Raw genomic sequence first — 22052 nt, forward strand, 5'->3', positions numbered from 1 at the left:
TCTGTTGCCATCCTCTCTCAAGTCCACCCACACACATCTGAATGCTTCCACTAATGGTAAACCACCAGCATCAGTGCAAGCACAGCAGCAATCCCACAGCCAATGCAACATTTTAGGATTATAAAGAGAAGAAATCAGTGGATCAGCAAAACGTAACTTTTTCACACATAGGGTTTTAACCAACAGTGTTACATCTACACAGTCCACTAAAGCAGATTGAGCAAAACTTCTTTTGCATCTCTACATAACTGACCAGATTAATGTCAAAGGTAAAAAAATAAAAGTTTGCATTTTTTTCTTCTGTCACAGGATAGTAAGATGACACCTACATCTTGGGCTTGCCTATAGTGGTAACATTTGGGATGTTTAAAACTTTCAAATGATTGCTGAACAATCTCTATAATGTAGAGAAATCTGGTCATGTTTACTACACCTGACATAGATAATTGCCAAGTAAGAATCTAGATCAAAGTAAAAAGCAATATTCTTATCTTCATGTGTTCCTAGTGAAAACATTTTGTGCTTTTAGGGATTTGGGGAAAATTTTAAAGTAAGGGAATGTTTTATTTAGTGACTTCTTTTTTGATTCTTCTCCCAACTGGGCATTATTGTATAATCATCATCATGTTTCTCCCATGCTTGTAAGATAAGCACCCTCCCCATACACACACTCCTCTTCCCTCTCAAAACCTAACACAAACCTGCATTTACTCCAACTCATTATCTTTAACATTTAGATAGAAATTACATAAAGTAAAATAAACAGGTCCTAAATGTATAGTTCTGTCAGTTTTGGTAAATGCAGACACCCACATGTCCCAAATCTCTATTAAGATACAGAATGTGTCCATCATCCCAGAAGTTTACTTCCCGCCCCTTCCCAACCAATTCCACCCTTCCTTCCACTCACATGCAACAGCAGCCACGTTCTGGTTTCTATCACCATGCAAGTGTTTCACCTTCTAGGATTTCATCTCAGTGTAGTCACATAAAAAGGAAGGAAGAAAAGAAGAAATGTTTTTGCCTATCATTTCTTCCACTCAGCCAACTGTGTTTGAGAATCATGTTGTGAGGTGTATCACAAATTCTTTTTTTTATGCTAAGCAGTATATGAATATTCTACAGTTTATTTATCCATTTCCTAATGATGGACTCTTAATATTATGCGTAAAGCTGCTATGAACATTCTTATGCCAAAGTGGACATATGGTTTACTTCTCTTGCAGCAATACTTACAAGTTGATTTGCTACACCATAACGTAAATGTAAGTTAAACTGTTAAAGTTAATTGCTGTTTTTAAGAAACTGTTAGTATTCCATAGTATTACTTGTACTATCTTTCCTTCAGCAATATACGAGAATTCCTGTTCTCCACCTCCATGACAGCCCTGGTGTAGTTGGTTAGCCTTGCTCATTTTAGCCTTTCTAATCAGTATGTATCTCACTGTAATTTCAGTTAGTCTTGTCCTGATAAATACTGATGTTGAGTATTTTTCATGTGTTTAGCCATATATATATTTATATTTTATATATAATTCATATATAAGCACATATTATATACTTATATATATTATATATATTGTATTTATAAACTAATGTTATATATAAATGTTTACCAAATATATATATTAATTATATACATATATATTTTTTTATGGCATGTCTGTTGAAATCATTGTCTTCTACCAAGATATAAATATATATATACACACACACACACATGGCTCTGGCGTTCTCCTTCCCACCCCCACCCACCCCAGGCATGTCCCAGAATTGAGGATCCTTCCTTGCCTATGGTTTCATTGGGAAAAAAGGTATTTTAACTTTTAGGAATAGTACCTGCTCTGGGTTGTTACATCAGACCCTTGGGAGGAACAAAGCTAAAGCTGCCTCTGTGTGTCATTTTATTTTTTGAAGTTTAAATAAAGCTTACTAGTTTTGACCAAAAATTTATATATGTATGTGTGTGTGTGTGTGTGTGTGTGTGTGTACATGTATATATACACCACTGTAGAGGTTATAGAAGGGGGCAAGGTTGAAGAACCTCTATGTTAAGAAGTGTAGCTCTTCTGTGCTCCACTTTGAGAAACAGCGCTCTGGTCACAAGGGGAAGCTCAAAGCATCAGCAGCCTCACTAGAGTCCACAATTTATTCCCACCCAAAACCCCTTTCACTCCATCTTAAAGCAAAAGTCTCTCTGACTGGCATCAAATACAAATTACAGCCTACGGATCTATAAGACGACCACCACTGAAGCAGAAGGTTTCAGAGAGAATTCATGTAAACTATGGATATCATCAAACATTTACTACTTTTTGGCACTACAGTAATCCCTTCTGATGTGTGACTACTGGTATTATATTTAAGATTAATAGCATCCCAACCGAGTGGCTATGATTGTCCCATTATAAAGATGACAAAAGAAATTCATGGTGATATTAGAAATGTTGAAATAAATTCCTATGCTCAGGATAGAGCTGCCCCTGCCCAGGGTACCAGACCAGCAAACTGACACTTCGATAACTCTCCTGTCCTAAGAAACCCTGTGCTTGACCAGAAACACAGTATATCCAGTCAGCTAATCCCCAAACGCCAAGCCAACACGGGGCCTTTTTACCCCAAAGAAGGTTGACTATGTGGCCACAGCAAATCAGATATTTTCTATTTTTGTCTCCCTTGTTCTTCATTCTTTATCCTAAAAAAAGCTTCCTGCATTTCACCCCATTTTGCAGTTCCCCAAAAAGAGACTGTTTCACGGAGTGTTAAAGTTTGTATTATCTAAATTGTCTCCTTCAATAGCTTTTCAGAAATAACTTACCTAAGTTAATTTTGAAATAAGGACTTGAATCCAAATTACTCTCATTACAAAAAGTAGGCTTTTAACCTTTGAGATAAATTGTTCCTCAAAGACACAAAAATGACCAGGACCGATTTATATATATATATATATATATATCTTAATACTTCTGGATTATGCTACTGTTCTCCAGTTTTTAGACCTGCCAAATGGGCAGTTTTGGTAAGAGAAATCAGGTGCTGCTCTGAAAAAGAAGGCATCCCATACCAATCAGAGACAGCTACAAACTGAATGATATCATGGCTCAGCAGAGAACTCCATATCACTAGAAATATTCAAGGACGTCTTTCCAGGACTGTTGTGGGAGAAGATCCCTGCCTCAATTTCAGAATAGGAACAAATGAAAATAGAGTCCCCTTCCACCTCTACAGTTTCAGATGTACACAATTTTTAAAGCCGTCCAGGAAGTTATCAGAGTTCTGGCTTAAATTGGGGCTCATTTTTTACTCTATTGGATAATATTTCTTTGTAACTCACCCCCAAACCTTGGATAACCTTTTTTCTAGTTGCTATTGTGAAATAACTGACTACATACCAGCAATGAGAGCACCGTGCAGGGAAGCATATCCTGGATGTATATGTATAACCCCTGAGGATCACTGATCCATGATTGGCCTTCAGTAGCTCATCAGACAAGTCAAAACTGGTTCCAGACAAAAGACAGAATGACTGATTGAGAAGCCCACCTTTTGTGGAAGGAAAAAAAAAGATGCATTGTATTACTGCATTAAATATCCCAGCTCATGAGTTATATGCTCCCAGATCAGGAAGCTCCTACCCTGGGAGGAAATTAAAGTAGTAAATTTCTTATAAATAACCAGACGACTAATATGAAACTTAATCTCTTTTCAAAGATAAATATTTTGGGACCACTTAGCAGGTGTACATCCCTAGCCCTTCTCTCAACAGCCTATAAAACCCCTAGACAACGCACCACACTGGGACTCTCTTGTCCTCTCCTGGCCTGAGCCAGGAGCCCTGTCCTCTCCCTTTATCTCTAAATAAAAGCCTCTGCCTTGCTCTCCTAACAGTAAATAAACAAACAAATGATGATAGATAGATAGATAGATAGATAGATAGATAGATAGATAGATAGATAGATAGATAGACAGACAGATAGATTAGATAGATATAGATAGATAGATAGATAGATAGATAGATAGATAGACAGACAGACAGACAGACAGACAGACAGACAGACAGATAGATAGATAGATAGATAGATAGATAGATAGATAGATAGATAGATAGAAAGAATGACTGATTGATGATAGATATGCCAGCTCATTTGGTAAACACACACTTGTCTCCAGCACAGAATGTAGCGGAAAACATGTGGATCTGAGAGCCCAGTGCAAATGTTAATTCAAGGCCCTGCTACTTGCCTGCACCTGTAACTTCATTAAATGACTTCAACATGCTGTATTTCAGTTTCCTTGTCTGAAGAATGAGGATAGTAATGTAACTATATGACTTAAGAGAGTAATGCTTAAATATCTAGCACACTTCTTCATTGCAGAGTGTCCACGGAATGAGTAAATACTCATTTCCTTTTCTAGTCCCTTCTTATTCTCCAAAAAGGAGATGTAAATTTTCAAAAGATAACACCTTTCATTTCTGTAACTGGTTATCTACCACTACATAACAAATTACCTGAGAACACAGTTGCTTAAAAGAACACACATTTATTATCTCACAATTTCTGCAGATCAATCATCTGGGTGTGGATTTCAAGGGTTCTTTGCCTCAAATACCAAGTCTCTCCCAAGACTGCAATGCGGCTAGACAAATCAAGGCTCAATTTTTAAGCTCCCTCATGTGGTCGCTGGCAGGATTTAATATCTCATGAGTTGTGTGACTGAGGGCCTCAGGACTCGGCTGGGGGTTGGCTGGAAGAAGCCTGCCACCCTTTGCCACATGGGCCACTTCCCTGGGTAGCTTACACCACAGCAGCTCGCTTCATCACAGTGAGTAAGCATGAAGAGCAGAGTGAGAGAAAGAATGACAAAAGTAACAGTCTTTTGTAACCTAATTTGGCATATCCTATCACTTTGTCATACTCTACTTATTAGAAGCCAGTCACTATGTCTAGCTCACACAAGAGAAAACAGTTAGACAATGGCATAAATGCAAGGAGGTCAGAACACAATATTTTATGGTGCTTTACATTTTATAAAGGGTCATCAATAACAGTACTTTTTTGATATTCAAAATACTTCACAAATGGTATTAAATCCAAAGCTAGAAAGAAGATGCAGCAATATATCCAAGAGCCATCCAGTGGCTGCAACCAAGCCTCTCAGCATTCTTCTCAGGATGAATGCGTAATATATTTGAAAGTACCTCGCTCAGGATTTGAGATTAGCAATGCTCCTAAATTAGGAGCTAAATCTCAATCTAAGCAGCTGAAAGACATATGACAGAGTAAGATTTAGTTAAACAAAATGTTCTCAAATGTTAAATTCCAGTTATTATATTTCCTGGATAAGGATTAACTGGAAAACCCTTTTCCCATTTGTTTTAGACACTTATTTTTGTTTATTTGTTCTAACAATGAGTCATCTTCCTTCCTGACTTTAGTAGTCAACTCCAATGCATTTTTTTTTTCTTTAATGCTTGAAGCTTTAATTTGGTGTGTCTGAGTATTAGTAATTCTGAATTATGTTGCCCAAAATTATATATGAAGAAGATGTAAGAGCGTGACTTAGCGTGAAAAGGCCCCAAAGTCCATCTTCTTGTATCTTTAATAAGTGTCTGAAATTAGTTTGTTTGCTTAGATTGACTTTCTTCACATGCTATGAAAAAAATCCAGGCAATTAATGGATCAGTAGGGTGGGTTTCATATAATTAATCAAGGCTTTACTATACTTGGCAGATAGATGACAAAGGGTAATATTTTCAAGAAATTGTTCCCTGTCAATACATGTGCTTCAACTTGGGAGATCCATTCTGAATTTTAGTATGTTCAGATTCCCAGCCTAGAAATGAGTTGTTTTGAAACAGGGTAAATGTTCTCAACTGCAAAAACCCTCCTATAGATTATGCAGTTACTTGGACTTTGAAAAGCAAACTAACTCATTTGGGATCTAAAAAACTCAGAATTTCACTTGGATCCATCATTTATCTGAGTTCTAAGAGTCTTCTATTTCTGGGTCCAAAGACCAGGAATGAATGGATACTAATTCCTCCTTACCCAAAACCGACATTATCTGGACAGCAGGAAAATGTTCTCTGGGGACAGAGGAAGGAAGGCAGGAGATGACAGAGGGAAAGAGGGGAAAACAGAACAAAAAAAAATGAGGAAAGAAAAAAGAAAGTAAGGAAAAATTGCTTAAATTTTTAATATTTAATCTCTAGTACTTGAGATAACAATGATATGTAGTAATCTTCAAAGGGACGTTATATACTGAAGCAGTTTCCCTTAAAGTGGGATCCCAATACCTGCAGCATAAGCATCGCCTGGGAATCTGCTAGAGGTGCAGGTTTTCACATACTATCTGAGATGCACTGACTTAGAAATTCCAGGGTGAATCCAAAGAATGTATGTTTTGACAGATCCTCCAGGTGATTCTGATGTACCCTAAAGTTTGAGTTCACTGGACTAGAAAAATTTCAGTTACAGTTAAAAGATCATAAGGAACATTGCATCGCAAGTGGTAAGACACTGCAAAGTCCTGGTTCTTTTGCTGGAAAAACATCTTCCAGCATCATCATTTGAGGTATAAGTTAAAGTATGTGTACTTAGGTAGCTATAGAAGACACCAAGTCTGAATGCATTTAGTGATACAAGTCAGTGTCAGTGAGCAAACTAATTAAAATAAAACAAAAATTCAGAATCAAATGAATAATCACCACCATGATGAAAACAAATAACTGACAAAAAGACAAAATCAGAATTGAAGATATGTCCAGGTCAGATAAATCCACCTGGGCACAGACTTCCTAGGAAGGCCCGAGGCGCCATGCCACATTCTCTCCCTCTCAATGGTGGACAAGGCTCAACCGGCCTGGAAAAATACAATCCTGCCATCCAAGATTTGGTACGGTCTCAAGCCTTCTAGATGTAGCAGTTCCAGCTGGAAAATGAGCGGCTCTCCTTGTAGGACTTTATGAGCTGTGCACTGCGCTTGCAGCCAGGATGCTTTTATGCCGCCTAAAGTCCTCCAAGAGCACTGATTTACATATCTGTAAAAATTCCAGTGTGACCTGATTTTACCCAAACTTCACCAAACTGCAGGTCCATGTAAGATGATATTTTACACAGTATTCTAAGCTTCCTGCCCCAATCTGCATAACACATACCTCCAGCCACCTGAAAATTCCCTGCCATCCCTACCCACCTCTCATTGGGTGTGCTAGAAAGTGACATGTATATCTGAAGTGTACATAACTTCCTCATTTCCCATCACCAACCACAACCGAAATCTATTGCCACTGTGGCAGATGGTGTCTATGAAAATTCTGTTTCCAAAAGTTCCCAGACATCGGGGCAGATTTGTATTTAGGAAACATAAGTGCAACGGTAATAACTGAAGTTCTGGAAGCTCCTGAGACGAACTAGTGGGAGGAGACAGGTGGAGAAAAGAGGGGAGAAAAGGAAAGAAGAGAAAACAAGCTATCAAGGACGGCATCAACAGAAATAAAGCATAGGGAATGGAACAGATTAACTGAAGCACTTGTAGGAACCTGAGGAAGAACAGGAATTATGAAGTATAGCGTTCAAAGAACCAGGAAAGGGTTGTGTCATGCAAGCTGAGAGAGGAAAGAGTTTTAAGAAAGTTGAAATGATTCCTCAGTAAAAGCATTAAACTGCAGAATATTCAAGTGGTGTAACTTTGGAGGCATAAAACAAAGACCATCAGATTCATTGATAGCACATACTTGATTAATCTTGTAAAAGCAAATTTTGAAAAATGGTGAGTTGGGAAGGGATAGCAGAAATCAGTATTTAGTGTAGAAGGGACTGACAGGGAAGTGGGAGAGAGAGGACAGCGAGTAAAGTCTACAACTTCAAGGATGGGAGTGAAGGGAAGGAAGGAAAGGAAGGGTCTTTTCTATTAAGAGATATTTTTACCGTACAAGACAATTAGAAATGTTTCTAGGTAGAAGGAAAAAAACCTTAAAGAGGAGATGATTGAGGGAGCTAAAAAGAGATAAACATCTCTGCCTCTGAACTACTGGAGAGGACAGAAGGGATGGGTGTGGACCCACACAAAAGTCCAGAGGAGTTAGGAGGGAAGTTGAGCATGTTTCTGCCTGAAAGCAGAGATTAATTTTCTCAGCATTGTAAACACTGTGGACGGTCTTGGCACCAAAGAACACTGGAAGCTAGGAAGTTGGCGGAAATTATTTTTTTAAGACATTAGAAAAAAAAAACCAAATTGCCTAGCTTAATAAGGCCACAAGGATCTGACAAGTATCAAAATGATAAAGAAAGGCTGGAGACAGGGGATAAAGATAAAGAAAGATGGTTTGGGCAGGGGTGGGAAGGAGAGACAGAAAAGAAAAAGACAGGGATGAGGGAAAAGAAATAACAGAAGAGGAGGAGAGGGAGGCAGCCTAGGGGAAGAAGGGGTAAGGGAGCAGAGAAAAGCAGCAGGGAGAGAGAGACATGTCAATTCAGAAAAGTGAAGTGTGTGAAGTGTTTCCTTTTGTGCTTAAATTCCTAGAAAGGGGAAACTAAACACAGGCCAAAACTCTTAAATGTTCATGTTGACCAGCTGGCTTTCAACCAATGATAAATTCTAGGCCAGAGGTTCGGTAAAAGCTAACGCAAACCAGGGTGAGGATTTAAATCACAGAAGGAAATATATTCCCAGGCTGGAATGTTGTGGAGTATTTCACAGGAGAAATCATGAAAAAGTTTGCTTGTAGTCTCAATGCACATTATTTATAAAAGTCATGGGAAAAAAAACATGATAAGGCATCATTTTCTTGTCTTCTTACTACTAACAAACCCAGCCACAGTGACTATGTCATTCTGAGCAGATACGATTGCCATGCCGTAAGGAGCTGTAGTTCCTGATGTGTGCATTCAAGCCTCAAGCAGGTCCCAAGGTGGTCCTAGTCCACCTAATAACCATCTTTGACTTTACACTCTGTCCAAAGTTGAAGTCTGTTCTTGCACTGAGTCCTCAGTGTCCCTTTGGAGAACGGCTTTAACTCTCCTTAGTCCCAGAACCCTAGGGAGCACTTCCCTGGACAGTGATTTCAGGCCTGAGAATCCTGGGTTTGGGTCTCTCCCACCTTCCTGACCTGTGGGCTTTTGTTCAGTGACTTGTAGAAGTGCAGTGAGAAGTTGCAAGTGTTGGCTGTATTTACAAAGTGGCCCAGTTCCACGGTTTTAAATACAGGGCAACTAAAATAAGTACTTCCTAACCATCAAATATATTCCAAACATATTATTGTGGTAAGGATTGGAGTCAATGCAGTATAGTCAAAGTATGAAAATAGATGGGTTGTGGAGTCAGTTATTTAGATTTGAATCTACTTTCTAGCTATGTGGCCTTAGGCAATTTACTGAAGTTCTCTGAGCCTCAGTTTCTGTGTTGGTAAAATGTCGCCTATAATATTATCTCAGAAGTGTGGGGATACAGACCAAATAAAGGGTTTGAGTGTTATAAGGACTTAAATAGTGTCACCAAAATTTATGTCCACCTAGAACCTCAGAATGAAACCTTATTTGGAAACAGGGTCTTTGCAGAAATAATTGAGTTAAGATGAGGTCACACTGGATTAGGGTAGGAGCTAAATTCAACTCTTGTTCTTACAAGAAGAGAAGAGGACACACAGGGATGGACAGAAGAAGGCCATGTGAAGACAGAGCTGGAAATTGGAATTACGGTGCTACAGGCCGAGCAATGCCTGGTGCCAGCAGAAGCTGAACAGAACAACGGAGAGTTCTTCCCCAGAGCATTCAGAGGGAGCGTGGCCCTGACAACACTTTGATTTCAGACTTCCAGCCTCCAGAAGTCTGAGAAGCTACATTTGGTTGTCTTAAGACACGAAACTCCTGGTACTTCATTATGGCAGCCCTAGGAGACCAATACAAATGTGTAGTAAGTGCTCAGGGCCAGTCACCTCAGTATTGGCTGGGTTTCCTCTATATTCTGCTGACTCCTTTGCTTTCCTTGAATTGGTCATTTAATTTGGTAGTAATTTTACCAGCTTGACCCCTCTGGGACTCAATTTCATCCATTTAACCACCTTCCAGACCTGGGCTGATGGGCATCCTATATATTCTCTAGGAAGCTCAGGTATAGCCTCTGTGACTCCCCACTTAGTGATGCAGCCAATCCAACTTATTCATCCATTTCAATATATGTTAACTGAACATTACCAGGAGCCAGTCACTATATAATGAACTGGGTGTAAAGCAGTGAATGAAAGTCCCTCTCCTTATAAAATATACATAAAACAACAAAGAGGCAAAACTGCACAGCTGCATGTAAGAGAATGAAACTGGATCACTGTCTAACACCATACATAAAAGTTAATTCAAAATGGACCAAAGACCTGATTTTCTTGCCTTCACTGGAGATGGCTGGTAATTATAGATTTCCTTTGTTTATGTCACCGTATTCCTATTATGTTAATATGTGTGCGCAAGTTAGTTAGTAGTTTAAAGCCTATACATACTTAAGGTACTCTACAAGAAGATATGTCAAAGAAATAATCAATCCTCCCATGTTTTCTTCCATATGCTACCTCTATAGCTTTTCTTCTTCCTTCCTAATTACAACCCTTAAATAGAATTCGTGCCTCATATCGAATTTACCGAGTATCATAATTCCTCCAGGTGGTAAAGATACCTCGAGACAAGTGCTGGGCATAGAAGCCACAGGGCATAAATCTGCAAAGAAGTAAAAAGCTAACCTTTTCAAACAATATGGCTTCTCTCTCACTTACCAACTTTACATCTCCCTGTATGGTCCCGGAAGATGACTGGTTAGCCAGAGACGGGTAAGATTCCTCAAGGGAGGAACAACCTAAGACAGGCACAGTCGCAGGGGGGCCATCAGGTGAGAAATTGGGGAACAACAGTGGTGAAGCTTAGAACCTCACCACCCCCTGTTTTGACAGAAAGCTTCTGCATCCATGGATGTTTTATTGCCCTTGTCTCTCTCAGATTAGCACATAGTCTACAGGCACACACCTGATCATCTACAATTGCTCTCTTACAACACTAAACTGTTTTCTACCTTTATCTTGCATCTGCCTACCACTTCAGCAGTTTATTAAAAATAAAAATAATAATAACAATAATAAAGGGAGAAATGTGGGATCCACATATAAATCAAGTATAAAAATCAAACGAATATTCATATTTGACCTGATTGTTTATAGTTCATAATGCATGATCAAAACCGAAAGTTTCTGTGATGAATGCCCTTGTACTGTTCACCATGTAAGAACTTACTCATTATGTAAAAATTCGTTCACCATGTAAGAAATTGTTCGTTATGCTTCAGAAGATTGGAGACTGATGAGAACTAGGCTTGAGACGGATTAATGATTGTGCATTGAGCATTGACCCCCCTATACAGAATTTTATTGTTGTTAACAACCATTGTATCAATAAATGAGAGAATGCCCTCTCAAAAAAAAAAAAAATGGACCAAAGACCTCAATGTAAGTCATGAAACCATAAAACGCTTAGAAAAAAACATAGGCAAAAATATCTTGGACATAAACATTAGCGACTTCTTCATGAACATATCTCCCTGGGCAAGGGAAACAAAAGCAAAAATGAACAAGTGGGACTATATCAAGCTGAAAACCTTCTGTACAGCAAAGGACACCATCAATAGAACAAATCGGTACCCTAAGTATGGGAGAACATATTCATAAATGACAGATCCGATAAAGGGTTGACATCCAAAATATATAAAAGAGCTCATGCACCTCAACAAACAAAAAGCAAATAATCCAATTAAAAAAAGGTCAGAGGACCTGAACAGACAGTTCTCCAAAGAAGAAATTCAGATGGCCAACAGACACTTCAAAAGATGATCCACATCACTTGTCATCAGAGAAATGCAAATTAAAACCACAATGAGATATCACCTCACACCAGTAAGGATCGCCACCATCCAAAAGATAAACAACAACAAATGTTGGCGAGGTTGTGGAGAAAGGGGAACCCTCCTACACTGCCGATGTAGTTGTTCAACCATTTGTGGAATATTTGTGGAACCAGTTGTGGAATTCCACAACCATTGTGGAATACTACACTAAACATTTGTATAGTAAATTTGTTCAACCATTGTGGAAAGAATGTGGAGGTTCCTCAAAAAGCTCAAAATAGAGAATAGAGATACTGTTTGACCCAGAAATTCCACTTCTAGGAACTTACCCTAAGAATGCAGTAGCTCAGCTTGAAAAAGACAGATACTCCCCTATGTTTATCGCAGCACTATTTACAATAGCCAAGAAATGGAAGCAACCTAAGTGCCTATCAGTGGATGAATGGATAAAGAAGATGTGGTGCATATACACAATGCAATATTATTCAGCCATAAGAAGAAAACAAATCCTACCACTTGCAACAACATGGATGGAGCTAGAGGGTATTATGCTCAGTGAAATAAGCCAGGCAGAGAAAGACAAGTATCAAATGATTGCACTCATATGTGGAGTATAAGAACAAGGAAAAACTGAAAGAACAGCAGCAGACTCACAGAGCCCAAGAACAGACTAATAGTTACCAAAGGGCAAGGGACTGGGGAGGATGGGTGGGAAGGGAGGGATAAAGGTGGCAAAAAAGAAAGGGGGCCTTACAATTAGCATGTATAATGTGGGGGGAGGGCAGGGGGAGGGCTGTGCAACATAGAGAAGACAAGTACTGAGTCTACAGCGTCTTACTATGCTGATGGACAGTGACTAATGGGGTTTGTGAGAGGAACTTGGTGAAGGGGGGAGTCTACTAATGTTCTTCACGTAATTGTAGATTAATAATAACAAAATGAAAAAAAATATTTAGGCAACATGATACCTTGTAGTTTGTTTGACAAATAAATACCATTCTTTAAAAAAAAAAACAAGAAACCAAGAAACAGGCAATTGAACATATGTCACATAGTGTTAAGTGCTATAGAAAAAGGCAGGATGGGGGTATGCAAAGCGGGGGCAAGTGTATCTCAGTGGGTCCGAAATCTTTCTGATAAGGGGGTATTTTAATATTGACCTAGATTAAGCAAGAGAGGAATGAAGTCATTCTGACACCTGGGAGGTAAGGTGACAGAAGAGATGAGGGCTCATCACCTATACCCTTGTAAACCGCGACTTCGACTTTTGCACTGAATGGTGTGTGAAACCACTGGAGGATTCAGAATAGAGGAAAGCATGATCTACCTTACATTTTTAAAGGTTCCCTGTGGCTACTGTTTGAAGAATAGGTTTTAAGAGGGTAACTTAGGAACAAGATCAGTTAGGATGTGACAGCAATAATTCCAAGCTACACGTGACTCCTCATTCCTTTGTTAGTCTCTCCTGAGCTGTGGTAAAAGGCAGGTATAAATCAAAATGTTGTTAAGAAGTTACCCTGTTTATAATTTGCAGATAAAGCCAAGTAGATATTTTTAATGAATTGATACAGTTTCTAAGAGAAAGAGAAACCAAGGAACCCTCCAAATGTTTTACTGACCTAGGAAAGACCAGAGGAGATGATGTTTGGGAGTGGAGAAAGGAGGCGGGTTGAGCGTCCAGAATCCAGCACGCTGTGAACACAGAACTGATGTACTTCCTTCCACTCCCCTCCAGTCATGCCTAGTTCTCAGCTGGTGGAATCCAAAGGTCTCAAGCAATGTTAAGGAGACTCACCTAGTTTATAAAACCCAGGGAGGCCAAGCTGTGCCCTCCTAAAGCACACCGCCTTAAATATATTTTTAGTTCATTATTTTAACACATAGCCATTTAAAACATCAAATATATGATGCTCCCCCTGAACAAAAGCACCACAGAAATCAGAGCACTTGTTTGTTCACTGGTGTTTGCATCCCACCTGCGTGCAGGGGCTGCACTAAGTAACATATCGCAGTCCATTTTAAATGAAGGTGGACCTCCCAAAACTCACCAAGCCAGACCCAGGTCTACACAGATAGCACATATAGAGGTCACAGGGCCAAGGTGCTGCAGAAGAATCAGAGTATCTTGGATTGCCACTCAATTCTTTCACTGCTACTTTGAAACAACAACGGTAATTATTGTCCAAAATTGCCAACTCCTTTTTCCTGACAAAGCAGTCAACATGAAGATCATAAGCAATTAAAAAGCAAAACATTACCAACTCTTTTGTGGGAAAGCTGGGGAGATTACGGAGTATGATTTTTCACACCAACTCTCTCCTGAGTGGATGATTCCTACAACCACGAGGAATTCCTTGGGGAAAGCAGGGCTACCAGAACAAGGTCCTAGGTGGTAACCTTTAGTGACTCTTTCTGCAGAAAAAAAGGACAGAGAGCAAGGAAACTGCTTAGAAACATCTGTTCTTCAGGGAGCCTTGCAAGTCTCACTCTAAACTCTGAGCCAACACAGCTGTGAGGGAGCAGAAGTCAAGACTTCACAGAAAGCCAGATTCTGCAGTGAGCACAGATTGTTTTACAGACATATGTGTGTATGGATATGTGTGGTGTGTAAATATATACATCGGCATGTGTGTGTATACACTGGCAAACTCCCCTCCCCACTTCCCATCCTTTTAGGTAAACTAAAGGAGGAAGGGAGGATTTCCTGTGAAAACAATGTGTAACCCTGCTCATCTGGTTAATGCCTTTAGCTGGATTCAATGTCACTAAATGAAAAAGAGAAGGAAGAAAATTCAGTGATAAGACATCTTCACAGAGGATATTCGATTTAGCTCAATTCAATTCCAAAATACTATTGTTTGCACCATTCAATCTAACTCAATTCAGTTCCTAAGTATGATATGTTGCACTGTTAGGTACTCTGTGGGATGCAGAAATAACCACAGGATGAATCAGTCTCATCTGTTTATAAGCAGTGTGACCTTGGGACACGTACTAACCTCTCTGGTGAGATAACTTTGAGTGGGAGCATCTGCCTACTCTACCCTCTAAGGCCCTGGATTCCTAGCGGAGATACCCACAGTATGATGTAGAAAGAGCAATGGGTTGGGATTTTGTCCCAACTCTGCCACTACTCTGCTGTCATCTCACCCTGCTTCTCATCCCCAAAACCATCCCCAGAAAGAGATGGCTTCTTTATTGTGAAATGAGATGACAGGGTTAGAGGAAGCATCGCAAAGTAACTATGTGGGTTCCACGTATTCAGCAGAGTGAGGCACCCGGGCAAGGGACGCCACTACTCTCCAGTCACCCCACTGATGCCCTGGGGCAATACGAGCTCATCTAATTTTTCGAAGAATAAATGGCTACATTCTTACATGTGACTGAGGAGTGCTTAAAATACTGTACGAGACGTACAAAACACATCTGGAAGCCTGATCCCTGCTCGCATGACCTCAGTTTGTAATTTTAGGATTGGATGACTTACAACATTTCTTTTAGTTCAGAAATGGGTGAGGGTATGGCACAGTACTGAAGAATGAAGAAATTGAATTTATTACTACAGAGCATCCATCAAACACCTGACCTGATTCAAGGAGCTTTCACATAACCCAATGCAGGGAAGTCACACCTAAGTGAAAGCAAACAGAATATTGCCCCATAAGAGAATGGTTGGAAGGGATATAATAATTAGATATGAGAATGGTGGATATCTCTAAGAGATGGTGCTCAATTATTTCCTTTGCTTTCGATTAATGTGTATTTTATTTAGTTTCTGCCTATTACATGTCATGCATACCTACCTGTCTTTACACACCTAAAGTCTAGAGAGACAGACACTGAAAACTGAATTATAAAAACATTACCTGGATTGCAGAGTAAAGTGTAGTTTCATGGGACCATGTAATCTAGCCTGGGTGTGGGGGGTTAGCTTAGCACATTCTTTCCCATTCTTTTGTTGGCTAACTCCTACTCACTATGAAACAGAGAAACGAGTCATCCAGAAAGGAGAAATGAAGGCAGATCCCAGTCACTAAGAGATGCATACAGTGAATTAAGGGAGAGAGAGAGTGGTATGAGCTAAGAATAGAGAGGCAAGCCTGGGTGAGATGAAGCGTGGTTTTCTAGAATACGTTACAACTTTACTTATAAGTCAATAGGAAGCCACTGAAACTTTTAAGCAGTTTTTAGACTGCGATTTCTTCTTTTCACTCCGAGGAGACTTGTCCTCATAGCCCCAGTGGGAGAAGATGGTGGTTTGGTCTAGGATGATTATGATGAAAGTGGGAAGAAATGAGTGATTTTCAGAAATATTTAAATTTGCAATTTTTATATTAGAGTCCAACCTAACCATAGTGTGTGTTTCACAATTTGGGTAGCTTGATTTCATGTAGTATCATATTCCACATTCTTCTGCATTTCCAACATACAATATTCCCTCAATTAAAATATTAGACAACTTAGTGGATGCTATGGCTATGGAATCTAACGTCCGATAGTTTCTTCAAACTGCTCTTCTTTATTCAATGACATTTTCTTCTCCTCATGTTTTACCTTCTCAGCTATCAATTCACTGGAATCTTTAACGTGAAAATTTGAAGTGGGCAGAGTGTCTTTTTCCTTTTTGTGTTAGACTTCATTCAACATCAACAACTTGGGTCTCATATATCACAAAGTTTTATACTAAATTCCTTGTTTTAATTTACTTAGAACACTATCATTAGGGCCAAAGTGAATATAATTTTGGAAAAAGCCAGAAACAAATTAGAGAAACAGACTTTTTCCCCATAATCAGGATCAGCCCTCTACTTCAATGCCTACCTCTCTGTTATAGTCTTGCTTAGCTTAATTTTTACATAGGATGAGTTCATTCCCACGAGAGCCCTCAGTTGTTCCTGAGTATAAGATTTTTGGTATGACTGGGTTCTCCATATTTCCCTAGGTCTTCAGCAGGGTTCACAAGGCAGGCTTAAGCTAAGCCCCCACCACTCAGGTATATGACAATCAGAAGCCTTATCTACTTTCAACACATATTCCTGAAGAAAGACATCACATTTATATAATTAGGTTGAGTGTTGCATTTTATATTCAGCTTTACATAATGGGGGAAAATTATAAAATGAATCAAAAGATTATTGAATATCCTGTCTTACTCAGCTTGCAGATGATCTCAGTCTTTCATTATCTTGGAGCTATTTTGCAATCCTATAAATGATAAAGAACTGGTATAAGACTAAGGTTTTTGTCCATTGAAGTAGAAACTGTATTCAGTGGAATGCAATTGATTATTGCCTATGAATACGAACAATTTTACCAGTTTTCTATCTGTTTGTTATTTTATTTTGCAATATTCTTGATGTTTATTATATTTGTGTGCTCTTTGGATTCATCTCTGGACAGGTCATAACATCTTATTAACTAATGAGTTAATTAAAATCTGTAACCCATGTTCATTTTATATATGTATGAAAGTGGTTATTTTATCATTAAAAACATCTTTTAACAGTGACTGTCCATTTGCACTTCTTCTTACTTCTATATAGGATGACTTTGATTTGGACTCCAAATATTTTCTAGTATCTGGCTAGAACCTAACCAAACTAAGGTAGGGCAGAATCGTATATGACAAAGAAGAGTTCAGGGTTACTTTGTTCCGCTGTAGCATTGAGTTTAGTTTGTTTTGGAGCTTTTTTTCACTCCTCCCTCCAAATCTCTAGAATAGGGGTTGGAAAAAATTTTTCTATGAAAGGCAGGTAGTAAGAATTTTTGGTTTTGATGACCATAACACTACTCGGCTCTGCCATTAAAGCCCCAAAAAAGTCATGAACAATATCTTAACAAATGAACAGACCCTGGCCCAATAAAACTTCATTCACAAAAACAGGCCGTGAGCACAGTGTGAGCCACCCCTGCTCTAGGGTATCTATCTCTTGAATTTCATGCTTCAAAGATAAATTGCTACTGCCCTTCAATTGGGAAATCTTAAACACACTTTGGAGGAAGAGATTGAAACATGCTCAGTTTTACAAACACCCCTAAAGAGTGTGGTTTTGTAGGAAATGAAAGTAACTGTAAGATCTATTTTTTTATTTTAACATGGTACTCATCAGTAAAACACAGTGACTCTTCTTTCAACCCAAAATGCCCTGTTTCATTATGGCTGTGGATTAATGAGGTATAAAATATACTAAGTGTTTTCTCTCTCATTTATCAAAAACATATCCATTGACCTGAACCTTGTAATGGATGTATAATCTTGTAGCTCATACTAGAGACAGAACATTTATTAGAGAAAGGAGCAGCAAAGTGAAAGAGGGAAGAAGAAACATATCACACAATTATCCATTTCTGAATAAAGGCACCTCTATTTTGATTCGTTATGTATTTCTGTGTTCTGTTTTCTGGGTACATTTTTCTTTCATATGGTTGTGATGATGTCATAATTATAATTCTGTATATTTTCTTTCAGTAACAAGTATTTTCCATATTACAAGATTCCCATTGTAAAATTTTAAGTGACAAAATGTCCCTTTTATGGATGTACACTTTCTTTACTATTCTCCTACTCCTGAACATTAAAGTTTTTATTTTTAATCATCATAATGTTGAAATAAATATACTAGTATTCATTTTCCTATCACCTTTAATAGTTATGAATGCCAGCTGTAGACTTACTGAAACCAAGAGTGTGGATATTTTAAGTTCATATGAAACAGCGAAGATAAGCATATGGCACAAAATTCTACATGAGAGAAATTTAACTTTTTTTTTACACTGTAAAATACATTGGCCTAGGGAGAAATGTACAGAAAAACATAATTCCATATTCCTGACCAACAACAATAACCCAAAGATAGTGAACCTTACCAATCACTCAGATGGCTTTTCAGAATTCTAATGTTCATAGAAATATCTATGCAACATCCTTTAAAAACCCCAAATAAGATATGGTTTTCACGCCTTGATCAAAGCATTAAGAAACTATTTAATTACTCCCTTAGTGAAAGAAATTAAGGTGATTTCCAATGTTTTGCTATGACCACAATGGTGCAGTGAAAACCTTTGTTTACATTCCTTAGACAATTCAACAGAATACAGCTGGACCATAAATTCCTAGAAGTCGTTTGCTTGGTCCAATTTTAAGAGCAATTGCCAAATCATCCTCCAGAGAGGATGTGCCACTCTATATCCAAGGGAGAGATCTTAAATCATTTAAACAAAGTAACATCTGTTGAGTTTCCAATATGTACATTATTTTTGCCAAACTCAAGGAACACAGGGGTGAAATGATGAGGTCCCTAGGCTATTAGAACACAGGCCATATCAAGCCTGCCACTTTTTTTTTTTGAGAGGGCATCTCTCATATTTATTGATCAAATGGTTGTTAACAACAATAAAATTCTGTATAGGGGACTCAATGCACAATCACTAATCAAACCCAAGCCTAATTCTCAACAGTCTCCAATCTTCTGAAGCATAACGAACAAGTTCTTACATGGTGAACAAGTTCTTACATAGTGAATAAATTCTTACATGGTGAACAGTGCAAGGGCAGTCATATCACAGAAACTTTCAGTTTTGATCACACATCATGAACTATAAACAATCAAGTCAGATATGATTATTCATTTGATTTTTATACTTGTTTTATATGTGGATCCCAAATTTCTCCCTTATTTTATTGTATTTTTTTAATAAAATGCTGAAGTGGTAGGTAGATGCAAGATAAAGGTAGAAAACAATTTAGTGCTGTAAGAGGGCAAATGTAGATGATCAGGTCTGTGCCTATAGCCTAAGTATTAATCTAAGCTAGACAACGGCAACAAAACATCCACGAATGCAGATTTCTCTCAAAACAGGGGGTGTGAGGTTCTAAGCCTAACCTCTGTTGATCCCCAATTTCTCACCTGATGGCCCCCCTGTGACTGTGCCTGTCTTAGGTTGTTCCTCCCTTGAGGAATCTTATCCGTCTCTGGCTAACCAGCCATCTTCCGGGGCCATACAGGGAAATGTAAAGTTGGTAAGTGAGAGAGAAGCAATATTCTTTGAAAAGGTTAGCTTTTTTCTTCTTTGCAGATTTATGCCCTGTGGCTTCTATGCCCAGCATTCGTCTTGAGGTATCTTTACCACTTGAAAGAATTTGGATACTCGGTAATTTTCTCCTAGCAAGATATATATGCATTATACTTTAGTATTCAGTAAACTTGCTTGTATCTTCCAAAGGACCAGTTCCACAATTCTTGCAAAATGGATTGGGCTATTTGCTTTAAAATTTAATCTGCTACTAGGAAACGGGCCTCTTCTGACACAGGCAGCCTCACCTTGTTTCTGCTGAAGGTTCCAAAACAGTTTTCCAAGCCAAAGATATGACCAAAGAGAAATGAGAAGGCCCACCATTAAATTGTTTTTGGCATGGCATCATCCCCTTTTATGAGGTTGGGTGACTTCTTACTTGTAAAGCACAATGTTGAAACCATCTGAGTCCTGGGAACTAAGGACAAGCAAACCTCTGGGTCTGGATTTAGTGGAGGAACATTTCATTAATCTACAAACTGTCTGGTTTTCTTCCAGAGACAAAGCACATAGAGGCAATGGTTAACAGCAAAATACCTGAATTAGCTGTTAATTTGTTAGAAAACAGAAGATAATCTCCAGGTCTTCCCTAGCAGTCTCAGCTTTAAATTGTTACTAACAGAGTAAATGGGAGATATTTCTTACATTGCATTCTAAGAAAAATATGTATTTGAAGCAAAAATCAGAGTCATCTCCTATTCAATTCCAAACTCTCAGCCTAAGAGGGACCCTCCGTGACCTGGCTGTGGGTACACATTTTTCATGTAGACATACATCTTTCATATATTTGTAAGGTCCATTCACTTTATTTAGGGCTCCTCTTTTGACTTCAAGAGTCTATTCTGGCTAATAAAAATAGGAAAAGATTGCTATTTTCTTTTTGCATTCTTGCTATACAAACCACTAATTCCCTCAAAGCATGCTTTTGGACAACTCAGGAAGTGTGGGAATTCTTTTTTTCTAAAGGCACAAAAATACGACTTTAAGGACTTTTCTTGCTCTACACGTAGTTTTAACACAGTTCCTTCCTAGCATATCTGGCTATCAACACTACCACCATCCCTGCTACTTATAAACATTTTTTACAGTATCACTCTTCTTTTGAAAAACCTGTCCCAGTCCTAAAACTTTCCCCATCAACCCTATAACCCACAACCTTCCCTCCATAATATGGTCATCCCTACCCTTTGTCTAGGGTTGAACGGTCACCCTGAAAGAATGTCTCAGGATTCCAGTGGCCCAATTCTAACTACTGAATTTGTGTATGTTTACATTTGCACTGCTCCAGAGATAAATGGGCACCTCATTTGTTCAAGTTCATGTACATATACTATTGCAAAGGGTCTTAACTTTGCTGTTACTCACTAGCATAAAATGGGTCTATAGTCTCTATTTATGTCTCACCATTTCAAAATACAGGGTTTTACTACCCTTTATTCATTTCCCATTTACACAGCCCAAAGAAGCAGATGATGGAGATTATGCTTCTTTTACTACTCCAGTTCCGTAGCTCATGAAACCATATTACAGTTCTGAGATATTTAACAGTGTAATACATTAGCTGTGAGCCATGAACATGGTACATATACTGTAAGGTTCTACTTGATCATTTTTCCTTCTCTATACATTCCTTACAGTGAGAAGGGGAACTTCAGGGTCTTCTCTATTTGAATTTTTTCAGTTGCTGTAAGAAATCATTACCCCAACTTAGAGACCTAACACAAATACAATGGAGGTTCATGTCTTAATCATGTAATAGTATGTAAGCATTCCTGGTGGGGCAGGTGGCCTCCTGCAAGATTCAGAGACCTACAGCTATTCCATCCTGAGTCTGAGTTGTCAGATTGGGCCTCAGAATCTTCTGCCTTCACTAGGCAGGTGGAGAAGAGCAGGTGGAAAGGGGACATCCACCTCTCAATCAACGTGGCCTGCAGGCCACATCTCTTCTGTTCTTTTCCATTGACAGTAACTAGTCACTTGGCATCAGCTAGATGCAAGAAAGACTGGAAAATCTAGTTTCTGAATGTGCAGCCACTTCCTAGCAACAGGTCTAAATATTAAAGATCTTTGATGATCAGCTATTCTCTGCATAGAAT

The 22052-nt window shown here is 38.7% G+C and overlaps 1 protein-coding gene across 1 annotated transcript in view; it reads right to left on the reverse strand.

The window, feature by feature from the left end:
* LOC140848017 (serine/threonine-protein kinase TAO1-like) overlaps window positions 1-1546 on the reverse strand; it is a 61095-nt gene extending 59549 nt beyond the window's left edge. Inside the window, exon 1 of the mRNA XM_073230073.1 lies at window positions 911-1546. The gene's annotated coding sequence lies outside the window, so the exon portion shown is untranslated. The remainder of the gene's footprint in view (window positions 1-910) is intronic.
* Between the last annotated feature and the right edge of the window lie 20506 nt (window positions 1547-22052).

This window comes from Manis javanica, chromosome 2 (genome assembly GCF_040802235.1).
Source record: "Manis javanica isolate MJ-LG chromosome 2, MJ_LKY, whole genome shotgun sequence".
NCBI classification, from domain to species: Eukaryota; Metazoa; Chordata; class Mammalia; order Pholidota; family Manidae; genus Manis; species Manis javanica.